Source organism: Protopterus annectens, chromosome 17.part0 (assembly GCF_019279795.1).
Source record: "Protopterus annectens isolate FY-2018-M chromosome 17.part0, PAN1.0, whole genome shotgun sequence".
NCBI classification, from domain to species: domain Eukaryota; kingdom Metazoa; phylum Chordata; order Ceratodontiformes; family Protopteridae; genus Protopterus; species Protopterus annectens.
The window spans coordinates 372,147,685-372,160,462 of record NC_056751.1 but is presented as its reverse complement, the minus strand read 5'-3'; positions in this window follow the sequence as shown (position 1 = coordinate 372,160,462).

Here is a 12,778-nt window from a genome sequence, read left to right as displayed (position 1 = left end):
GAGAAAGGTATGCAACTTTTTCTTGTAGCAGAATTATTGCAACTGCATGAGGCATTCTCAATGTGAGAGGGTGGAATAACACCACTGAGGCTGAAGCCTGTACTGCCATTGCTGCTGAAACTACTGCTTGTACACAGTGAGGCAAAGATTGCACCACTGGGTCTAACTGTGATGAATAGTAAGCTATGGGGCATTGCTTATTCCCATGTTGTTGCTTTAATACTGATGTCATGTACCATTGGAAGTCTTAAAACTAATGAAGAAGCTATTAACTGCTTTAACCTGCAGAAAGCCATTTCTGCTTTTGTTTTTCATTGTAAAATAATTTGGTACCCAGTTTAAAATTTTATTTTCATTTTTATTCTCTACATTTGTTTGTACTTCCTCTATTTCCTCTACTACATTCACATTTTCTTTTTGTTTATTAACCTTTCCTGATGATTTTTGGTTATTATCACTATTATATAGTCAATCCACATCTCCTTTATCTTCTGTTATTGCTTTCTTATTTTGTTTATAGTCCCTAGCTAGATGCCCTTTTTACCTGACTGTAATACAAATACTTCAGCTCCGTCTTCAGCAGTGAAGACTTGTGCCTTTTTTTTTTTTTACTATTAAGGTGTCTTTCAGTACGTCTAGCATACTCAAGTAAGGCTTGCAGCCTGCTTGTTCAGTGATTTATCATATGCCTTATAATAAAACTACTAACAGAGGCAATGCAACCTTTTAAAAATGTATATATATTTTTTTTTTTAATTGTTATTTTAAGCATTTTAATAATCTAGCATAATATCCATCTACTGTCTCATTTTCCTGTTGTATGCATTAATTAATGCAAGTCCAGTCTGCTCTAAGTTTTCATTTTTCAGAGATTCTGTCTGTTAGACCTTTCACTCTGTTGTCTAAAAATGTTTCAGAATTTTTAAGCTTCTGTTTTTCTTTTGCCTGACGCCTGCATCAGATTAAAGCTTGTTTAAGGAGTTTAACTAGTGAAAGTTTATCTAGTTTACTATCAAATTTATAGTTGTTAACACATTTTGCAAAATATCTCACATTATCTGCTTACTGTAATTGCATATGCTTCACATTATCCATTAGGGCGGATCTCGTGATCTCTTAGTGCACTGATTTTCCATGTCTTAAAAAGACTGTTACGTAACCCTTCTCTTGTACCACGTGGTATCTTATTTCCCCATATCCACAGTAGTGTCTAGAATGACTGTTTACTTTGCTTTGTTATTCCCTGATCTATGACTCAAGATACAATACTGACTCTCTCTCCTGCTATCACAAACCTTAGCAATAGCACAGTGTAACCTGGTCCCTGATCTAAAACAAAGACAAAGAGGGAAATTCTTCTTACCTGAGCCTCCTGCTCTTATTGTTTCTCCTTGGGGCCCAGTCTTTCGCTTTTCAGCCACAGATCAGAAAGTGGACAGCCTCTTTACACACAACAATTCAGTCGGAGGTCTTTTCACTTTAAGAAGAACCATTCTTTTCGGCAGCTTCTCCTGCGCAGATTTATTAGCACTTATGCACTTTGTGACCTGCAGCTTACCAAGGAAATCCATTTCAAGGACCAAAATGTTAAATAAATTTGTTAGAGTCAGACTGTAAAAATCATTGAGTTATTCAAAAACAATGTCAATCAATAACAAACAATAATGCAGGAGAACTCAAGTATCTTAAAGCTCTAATGTACATTAGGAGGCAAAAAACCATACACAAAGTTTGTATAGAATTTTGACTAGTTTTATTCAGAAATGAACACCAACTTTATACATGTCATTATCAGTTTTGCCCACCTCACTGGCGTGGTCAGTGACAGGGTCTTTACATCATAGTAATTCATAAAAAGTGCTGAATTTGTGTTTTTCAAAAAGTCTTTTTCCCATGTGAATGTTACAGCCTTGCAAACACCTGGTCAGTCACGATGACCTCCTGAGGATGTAGCCAATTCAAGGTTCTCTGATTAGTTCAAATACAATAGATGTATGTCTTCCTTAATGCCTTTCTTTGTCTTCCTTGTTCCCAGCTGCGCACTATCAGAGATAGCGCGCACAAGGCTGCTCTCCTGGTGGAGGCAGGAAAGAGGACACACATGTGAACAGATTTATTATTTTCTAACTTTGCAAAATAATCTTTACTTGAAAGACATGAGCCAGGCTGTGTTTGCAAGCTGCCAAGGTCAAATTTCTGATTACACTGCAGCTTGTGCTTCAAGCAATAATATGCAGGTTTATTTCTACTATTATTCTAGTAAGACAGAATTAAATGCATTACATAAACTTTGTTCTCTATTATGGATTTAAGTACATTTATTTCTAACTAAAGCACACATTTCTCTATATATTTGATTACACAACTTATATATGTTTGAATGTTTAAATACACATCTTCCTAAGCAGCACACATTGTAAATATATTTTTCTAGGCAGCATGTATGTAAATATATTTTCTAAGCAGCATGTATAGATTTTTCTAACATTCTCCCTCCTGTTAATGCATTTAATGCTATTAGAAACATAAACAGTATTATTTCATTTCTTAGCCTTTTCCTTTCAAGGACTCTCAGCTAAGTAAGTCATTGGTTTTATATTTCAGAAAAAGCATCATTTGAAATTAATCTTTTAATTTCAACACTTTGGTAAAAAGTTTCAGTAGCAGATATATCAACAAATTTTTGATTAATTTTTTCATGCAGGGAATTTCACAGTAAACACGTGCTCCTATTAGGAGTATACCCACACAAATAGCAATTAAATGTTTAATAGGATGGAACCCCACCCCCCCCAAACAGATTCTGGAAAAAGTCCGTCAGTGGGTTTGGGCCTGGTTTTAGTCATTGCTGATACTTGCTGAATTACCTCTAGGTGGTCATTGATTTCATGTTGGTTGTCTGGAATGTACGCACAGCATTTTTTTTCGTGTACCACCTCTTGCCGCTAGGGTGAAGTAAAGAGCCATTCGATTTTGTAGCACAACAGTTTTTATTGCATTCAGTTTATTAGTCACCAATTCTAGGGTGGAAAAAGTTGCATTGTTCATGACTTTTTGACAGCTTCCTCAGCTCCCAGATCGATTTGACTGCTCCATAGGCTGGTGGCATTCCTACCCTGGATATAACACTGTTGCCCAAGTTTATATGAGTCAATTTACTTTTGTCTTTCACTGAATTATGGCCTTTTCAACCAGCTTCGATTTTACCAACTGGATTCACAGGGTTTTTTTCTCACTGGACCTTCAGATTTCCGAGCTGTTTTCCTTACGTTTCGTATTTTACCCAAAGGTAATTCTGCAGTATGTCTTATTGCTGAAACCAGATAACCCAAAAAACAACTGCGGACCAATTCTCAGGTAACCATTTATATGCCTTTTTCCCACAAATAAAATCATTACTTTGGTACTGATACGTGTTATCCCTGCATGAAACATTTTTCTATTCTTAATAGACAATTGCTTAGTTAAGACTGGATTGTCACATACTGCATTTAATGTAGTTTTTATTGAACTCAGATATGAATTATGGTTAGTATTACAAACAGTACCCCCACTTTTGACTTTAATGTAACATTTATAAGACATTGTTATATTACCATTACTCCAGCCCACCTGGAGGGTATTACTCTTGTAGAGACATACAACTCCTTTTGTGTGAACAGGTAAAAATAAAGCAATTTTGTCCTGTGATTTTACAGTTTTTGTATAAAAAAACTTTCCAAAGTCTTATTTTATCCCCAGAGGGACAGAGGACGTTAAAGTCTATTATATTTTGTTGGTATAGCTGTACAAACTCAGCAATTTGAAATGTGCATAGTTTCTGTATACACTTGCTTCATGGCCAGGTACGTGTTAAAATTTGGATGCCAGTCTATAAACAGTTCATCACGTCTTCTCACTTTCACTTGTGTGGTTGAGTGCAGGGAAAAACCACAATAAGAGAAAAATTGTCACACTTATAGTTAACAAATACACAGTTAAAATAATTATGCAATAGTTCTTGGGTTGCTCTGCTTTTTTGTCTTCTTTACTCTTGGCCATTTTGCCCTTGTGTATCAGTCACAAAGTTTTTATTCAGCTGAAAGTTCTTTTGTCTGAAAAAGAGTTAAACTGCAAAACAGATTTATTTATAACAGTTTCTTTATTTAATTAGCTAGTGAACTGTCAGCCTTCAGCCCTGCAGGCATGAGAGCTTTTTACTGAGGCACATAATATGCCCTTCCAAATACTACTTTAAAGGGGATCAAACCCTTTACATTTGTTACTGTTTTATGCTCAGCAATGCTAGAGGTAAACAGCAAATCCAATTCTTCTGAGTCTTACTCATCAACTTTCTTAACTTGTTTTTTTTAAAATCCCATTGTACCTCTCCACCAGTCCTGCTGACTGTGGGTGGTAAGCACAGTGATTTCTTAAGGAAATCCCAAAAAAAGTCTCCCAAGTTGTTGAATTGACAAAATGTGTCCCATTGCCACTATAGATTCTTTCCGGTATGCCAAATCTAGGAATTATTTTCTTTACTAGGGCCTTTGCCACTGTTGCTGCATTTGGATTTCTGGTTGGAAAAGCTTCTACCCATTTTGAAAACATATCTATGATCACTAAACAGTATTTCTTTCCTTTACATTTATTCAACTCTATGAAGTCCATACAAATAGTATGGAATGGATATGGTGGTGTAGGGAACTCCTTGCTTGTTTTAAATGCTCCTTGTGCATGGTGCTTGTTACAAGTATGACAAGCTGCACAAAATTTTATTGTATAATTTATGTATCCATATGTTTGGAATATTTTATTTACTAACTGTACCATCCCCCCTGTTGAGACATGGCTCTGCCCATGGCTCAACAAAGCTGCATCTTTAAATAAATTAGACGGTAATATTGTTTTTTTCCTTTGGAAATGTACAGTCCATTCTTAAAAATTGCACCTTGTTTTACCCAGTTTTGTTTTTTTGCTGTTGTAGTAAGCATTTGCATTGTTTTTAACATGTCTAAATCTAAAATTTCAAAGGGCTGTAATTTTTCATTAAAAAAAAAAAAAGTTTTTGAGTCTGAGGCTGCTTGCTTTGCAGCTGCATCAGCTCGTGCATTACCTTTTGAAATCTTATCCTGTTGTTTTGTATGAGCTACACATTTACAAATAGCTACTTTGGTAGGCAACTGAATAGATTCTAATAGCTCCAAAATAAATTGCGCATGATTAATAGGTTTTTCACTGGATGTAATTATCCTTCTATTTTTTTTATTATTGTGCAAACACATGCACTGTAGAAAAAGCATACTGATTATCAGTATATATGTTTACTTTTTTTTGCCTTTTACTAAAATACATGCTCCTGTCAAAACTACCAGTTCTGCTGCTTGAGCATACAAGTTGTGTGGCAAAGTTTGTGCTTCTAAATTTTTAGTGTCTGTAACTACTGCATACCCCACCAGATTTTTCCCTGTAGGACCCCTTCTGCATGAGCCATTCACGTAATATGTCACCTTAGCATTATTTAAGGGCATATTTGTAAGATCTTGTCTAGGTAAAGCTAACTGTTTATATGAGGTTGACTCAGCAGTATGGTCATACATGAAAGATGTCTAGCAGGAGAAAGGTATGCAACTTTTTCTTGTAGCAGAATTATTGCAACTGCATGAGGCATTCTCAATGTGAGAGGGTGGAATAACACCACTGAGGCTGAAGCCTGTACTGCCATTGCTGCTGAAACTACTGCTTGTACACAGTGAGGCAAAGATTGCACCACTGGGTCTAACTGTGATGAATAGTAAGCTATGGGGCATTGCTTATTCCCATGTTGTTGCTTTAATACTGATGTCATGTACCATTGGAAGTCTTAAAACTAATGAAGAAGCTATTAACTGCTTTAACCTGCAGAAAGCCATTTCTGCTTTTGTTTTTCATTGTAAAATAATTTGGTACCCAGTTTAAAATTTTATTTTCATTTTTATTCTCTACATTTGTTTGTACTTCCTCTATTTCCTCTACTACATTCACATTTTCTTTTTGTTTATTAACCTTTCCTGATGATTTTTGGTTATTATCACTATTATATAGTCAATCCACATCTCCTTTATCTTCTGTTATTGCTTTCTTATTTTGTTTATAGTCCCTAGCTAGATGCCCTTTTTACCTGACTGTAATACAAATACTTCAGCTCCGTCTTCAGCAGTGAAGACTTGTGCCTTTTTTTTTTTACTATTAAGGTGTCTTTCAGTACGTCTAGCATACTCAAGTAAGGCTTGCAGCCTGCTTGTTCAGTGATTTATCATATGCCTTATAATAAAACTACTAACAGAGGCAATGCAACCTTTTAAAAATGTATATATATTTTTTTTTTTTAATTGTTATTTTAAGCATTTTAATAATCTAGCATAATATCCATCTACTGTCTCATTTTCCTGTTGTATGCATTAATTAATGCAAGTCCAGTCTGCTCTAAGTTTTCATTTTTCAGAGATTCTGTCTGTTAGACCTTTCACTCTGTTGTCTAAAAATGTTTCAGAATTTTTTAAGCTTCTGTTTTTCTTTTGCCTGACGCCCTGCATCAGATTAAAGCTTGTTTAAGGAGTTTAACTAGTGAAAGTTTATCTAGTTTACTATCAAATTTATAGTTGTTAACACATTTTGCAAAATATCTCACATTATCTGCTTACTGTAATTGCATATGCTTCACATTATCCATTAGGGGCGGATCTCGTGATCTCTTAGTGCACTGATTTTCCATGTCTTAAAAAGACTGTTACGTAACCCTTCTCTTGTACCACGTGGTATCTTATTTCCCCATATCCACAGTAGTGTCTAGAATGACTGTTTACTTTGCTTTGTTATTCCCTGATCTATGACTCAAGATACAATACTTGACTCTCTCTCCCTGCTATCACAAACCTTAGCAATAGCACAGTGTAACCTGGTCCCTGATCTAAAACAAAGACAAAGAGGGAAATTCTTCTTACCTGAGCCTCCTGCTCTTATTGTTTCTCCTTGGGGCCCAGTCTTTCGCTTTTCAGCCACAGATCAGAAAGTGGACAGCCTCTTTACACACAACAATTCAGTCGGAGGTCTTTTCACTTTAAGAAGAACCATTCTTTTCGGCAGCTTCTCCTGCGCAGATTTATTAGCACTTATGCACTTTGTGACCTGCAGCTTACCAAGGGAAATCCGGCTCGAAGGACCAAAATGTTAAATAAATTTGTTAGAGTCAGACTGTAAAAATCATTGAGTTATTCAAAAACAATGTCAATCAATAACAAACAATAATGCAGGAGAACTCAAGTATCTTAAAGCTCTAATGTACATTAGGAGGCAAAAAACCATACACAAAGTTTGTATAGAATTTTGACTAGTTTTATTCAGAAATGAACACCAACTTTATACATGTCATTATCAGTTTTGCCCACCTCACTGGCGTGGTCAGTGACAGGGTCTTTACATCATAGTAATTCATAAAAAGTGCTGAATTTGTGTTTTTCAAAAGTCTTTTCCCATGTGAATGTTACAGCCTTGCAAACACCTGGTCAGTCACGATGACCTCCTGAGGATGTAGCCAATTCAAGGTTCTCTGATTAGTTCAAATACAATAGATGTATGTCTTCCTTAATGCCTTTCTTTGTCTTCCTTGTTCCAGCTGCACTATCAGAGATAGCGCGCACAAGGCTGCTCTCCTGGTGGAGGCAGGAAAGAGGACACACATGTGAACAGATTTATTATTTTCTAACTTTGCAAAATAATCTTTACTTGAAAGACATGAGCCAGGCTGTGTTTGCAAGCTGCCAAGGTCAAATTTCTGATTACACTGCAGCTTGTGCTTCAAGCAATAATATGCAGGTTTATTTCTACTATTATTCTAGTAAGACAGAATTAAATGCATTACATAAACTTTGTTCTCTATTATGGATTTAAGTACATTTATTTCTAACTAAAGCACACATTTCTCTATATATTTGATTACACAACTTATATATGTTTGAATGTTTAAATACACATCTTCCTAAGCAGCACACATTGTAAATATATTTTTCTAGGCAGCATGTATGTAAATATATTTTCTAAGCAGCATGTATAGATTTTTCTAACATCTGTATATGGGGTCGATTCCTTAGTAAAATCAGGTGTTGTTAACACTGCTTCAGAACATAATATTCTTTTTAGATCATTAAATACTTTATCTGTCGCAAGAGGCCAGTGTACATTAATAAAAGCTTTTCTCTTCTTTTCTTTTTTAAATAGATCAAAGGATGCACAGAGGATGCATGTAACAAGGAGAGACAATAGCTGCAAACTTAGGTACAAATTATCGTAATATCCAGGTAAGAAGAAAAATCTTTGCCCATTTTCTTGAGGAGGTTATAGACCAGTTTTTATAGCCGCTGTGTTTTTTTCCCCCCTAGATGTGGTTTTACCACCTCTCTTCCTACACGGTATCCTTGATATCTGGCCAATCTGAGACATTCTGATGAGATGTTAAATCAAGGTCCCATCTGCTTGAGTTGGTGGTAGCTCAGGTGGATGTAACAACACCCTAACTAATTGTCTTTGCAATTGAAGTTCAAACATTGATTGGTACTAATTAAGTAATTATTAAGGATGAGCTGTGGTATATATTGTTGAACTTGCAAATTTGACATTGTTCTGAGGAAGTCACAGACGAAAATGTACTGTGTACTGGTGTTTCAGCGTTAATTTTATGTGTTTGCTGTGCCTGAAATAAACTTTGGTTGGGTTGAATGGCTATCCAGGTGCTTATTACTTCTTTGTTTGGATGTAAATGATCCCATGGCACCTATCAAAAAAAAGAGTATGGAAAGTTCCCTGATGATCTGGCTAAATTTCTCTTAGTAGTATAAATACCACCTCTAGTCTCCTCTGAAAAGAGGCCATAACCCTGAATGGGTTAACACAGTAAATTAATTATAAATAAAAACTAACTAAATAAATAAATAAATAAAAATGTACTTTTCTTGGCATTCCCAGTCAGGCCTGCTTATCTTATGGATTGTAACACAGCCTGCATGTTTGGTAAGTGAGACTCCCAGTATTGTGAATGGATGGCCATGTTCCCTAGGTATTCAGCAGTATAACATAACTGGGACTTCAGCATTTTATGTATCAATCTCGGATGTGGCTGCAGTAAGTACCATGTCGGCCAACTGGCTGCATTGTGTATTGAAATAAACCTTCAGTGCTTAGAAAAGCTGTTTTTTTAAAGGTTACCTAACAAAAGATTAAAAATAAAGAAAAAAAGGGGTAAAGAAGTCCATTGGGCTTATCCTCCTACATTCTTGTCATCTTGTCAGAGAAGCTAGAAATACATTGTCTTTATGCCATTACTACCAGTGATTTGCCAAATCGTCAAGTTATAAGCAGAAAGGAATAATGCCACTGCTTCACTAGTATAAATAATCCCTAGAAATGGAACAGCTGTGAGTGGAGAGAAGAAAGTCCTGACAATATGAATAAGTAATTGAGACTGAGCATGTTTATCATACAAATATAAGTAAGCTTAGACCAGCTAGAAAGGATGACATAAATAGCAACATAATTCATCATCACTGAACTCCTATATCTGAAAACTGTATAAAAGTAAGAAAAATAAATGATTACAAAGTGATCTTTTTTTTTTGGTTTTGTATTTTTTTCAGAAGTTACAGGCAGCTATATAGAATCTTAAACTATATTAATATTGTGTAGGTCATGGAACACCACAATTATGCCCCAGTCTAGTGCGAGACCTGATCTTAAAAGAAGTTAGAATGATGCTTAACACTTCTCTGTTAAGATCATGTCTGGCACTAGACACTAAGAGATGACTGTACCGGTCAGCAAATGACAGTGGCAGAACTAAAAACATCTTCATTTCAACTCTGTTTCTGCCTGCTGTCTAGAGTTTTAGTCAGGCCAAATTGATTTATATATAAACTACATCCCTTTCACACAGAACATGTAAATAAATGACCTAAGACATCTCCTGAAGTGCATTTGACAGGGAGTGTCAACTGGTTTATCTGGTTTTGAAAACCAGCAAATCAGTTTGCATGTTTATTTTGTCTGTAACTGTCAATACATTGTGCCAATAAAACTTCATACATTATAAAGAATTATGATTGTGACTCACCATTTGTAACTATGTTATTTTGTGTTCTTGATGTGGTTGCCAAGATAAGATTCTCCTCTCAAGATTCACTCACCAGGTGAATTCTTGGGATCCATGCTTCGAAAACTTAACAGCATATTTAAGACTGGAGAACTGATCATAATCCTCTGTATAACAGACATGCAACGATATAAAAATAGGCTATACTATGTATCAGCTAGGAAGGAATAGCAAAGTGAAAAGGGGAAGGCAAAGGATTAAGAAAACTGTTGTACTACATAAAGGAAGGAAAAAATTCAAACCCAGCATAACTCATTGAAGCCACTCAGATTTGTGGTAGTTTACTAATGAATATACATTATTCTCATTTGAATGTACTACAAATTAAAGTTAGATTTTTTTATTATTATTATGAAAATATGTAATGAAGCCTTGAATGCTTTTAAAGGGTTTGTAAGAAGAAAATAGGAAATGCCTTTTCTTTTCATTTGAATCATTTAAGCAATTTAATTTAACCAAAGATGAGTCATTGTCTCTCAAAAAAATTATGTGATTTATGTTGGCTGGCAAAGAGGGTAATGTAATTAAACAGGGTAGATTATCACAACATTTGTTGCACTACTTTGAATAACACAAATGAATATGAGATATCAGTCAAGAATGATGATGATAACAACCAGGTGCTCCCACCACGGAAAAAATGAAAATACTTATTTTCAATCAATGAACAACTCAGAGTTCCTAAACAGCCAGTATGACACAGTCAATGAGATAAAAACAGTTCCCTTCTATTATAATCACGAATCCAAAGTGTAGACACAAAACAATTTTAATGAGTAAGCGCTTTCGCGTGGTCACCACCACGCTTCATCAGACAGTACAAATAACATCTCTAGCACATCTATTTATACAGGTAAGTAGAAAAAGGCGCCAAATTAAAACCAATACATTGTACACTTTACCAATTAATTAAATAATTAGTCAATTAAAAACTTTACGTGAATGCACAAGCTTGAAAAGAACTCAAAATTCTATAGTAAGCAATAGTATTTGTAAACAGTTTCTCCAGCTAGTATTCAGGCCTGCAGCTAAGTGCTCACGGCGAATAAATAAATAAATGTATTTAGACAAGCCAACAATTACATAGGTTTCTCATCATATTCATATAGAGGACAAAAAAGCACAAATATTCATAATGAATGCTCATAATAAAAACTCCTATTTAAATAATAATTGTAAATATAAATATATAACATGATGATACTCATATTTAGGAGTGTAAAAAAATATGTAGTATCAAAAACCATCAAAAAACCATCAAAAAATGTGTATGAATTTATCAAATAAATAAATGAATAAATAAATAAATAAATATATGTTAGAGCTCAATGTTTTATGTACAAAAAAGAGAAGTAAATATGTATATCAGTCAAGAATCCTTTATATTAGTACAGTTTAGAATTGTTTAGTATGTTACAAAGAGCCATAGAGTTTTTCTGATAGTAAGGAAGGTGCATTGACTACTACTACTATGGGTGAAGAGCTCCAGTCTCATACATCCAAGGTACTGAAGATGAATGAAAATTGTTATTGTCAGATTAGCTTACTGCAAAGGGGGCTTCATTTGCAATGTGCTTTGCAAATATTTATATGTTCAGATATTAGGATGAATATATTTAGAATTATTTTGTACCAGTAGTGCTGTGAATCATTTAAGATATATCGACAATTTGCGTTTTGTGTCGTAGATCAGGTGAGTGAATATGACATATCTCTTAAGTCTATTAATAATAATTCCTGGGGGGGGGGTTATTTACTTGGGAAATAACAAACAAGCTGAATTTTATAGATGTAAAACATATGGACATTGATGGAAAATGTGTGGCTAGTGAATGATATTAAAAGTCCACTTCAATTAATAAAGTTCTACTTGTATATAGTTCTTATTCCCCTCATTTAATTGCAGTGCTTCCATATGAGAAATTACTGAGAGCTTCAGGGAGCATTGTGCTTGATAAAGATTTTAGTGCTATTAAAGAAGAAGACAGAGAGCTTGGAAAAAGGTTACAAACCTAATATGATTTCATAGGTACCTCAGAGAATTGAATTTCAGAATATTCAACCAGAAGCTTGTACAGGTGAGAGTGGGTAGTTTCCATCACGGACACTGCACTCAGAGATGAAGCTTTTTCCGTTCTTTTATTTTATTGTCTACATACTTCATTTTCAGAGGATATAAGGTGGATCATACCATTCATATGGCACATCTTCAGCACAGACAGTACTTTGTGTGAAGTACTTTCTAAGTATCATTTCATTTCAAACAGAAAATCAATGAATATTGGAGAAAAGGCATATCAATTTAAACTTTCCAAGAATCTGTTCTTTCCAAATGGACCATTTCTATATTTGAGGTATGGTGCTTGTGAATTAGTATACCAAAGATAATGCTGCTGTTATTAACTGCAAATGATTTAGAATCAGGAGCCAGTATCTGTGTACAAACATGACTGCGATATAAAGGAATTTTGTACCTGTTGATACCAAATGGTATTTTCTGGAAACAATGCAAATATTAAGCTTTGTATGCACAAACATATCTGTACAATAAAGAAAGGGAACCAGATTAGTCCACTGGCAGCACACTCTTTACTGTGCCATTCTAGTGAAGGTGATGCT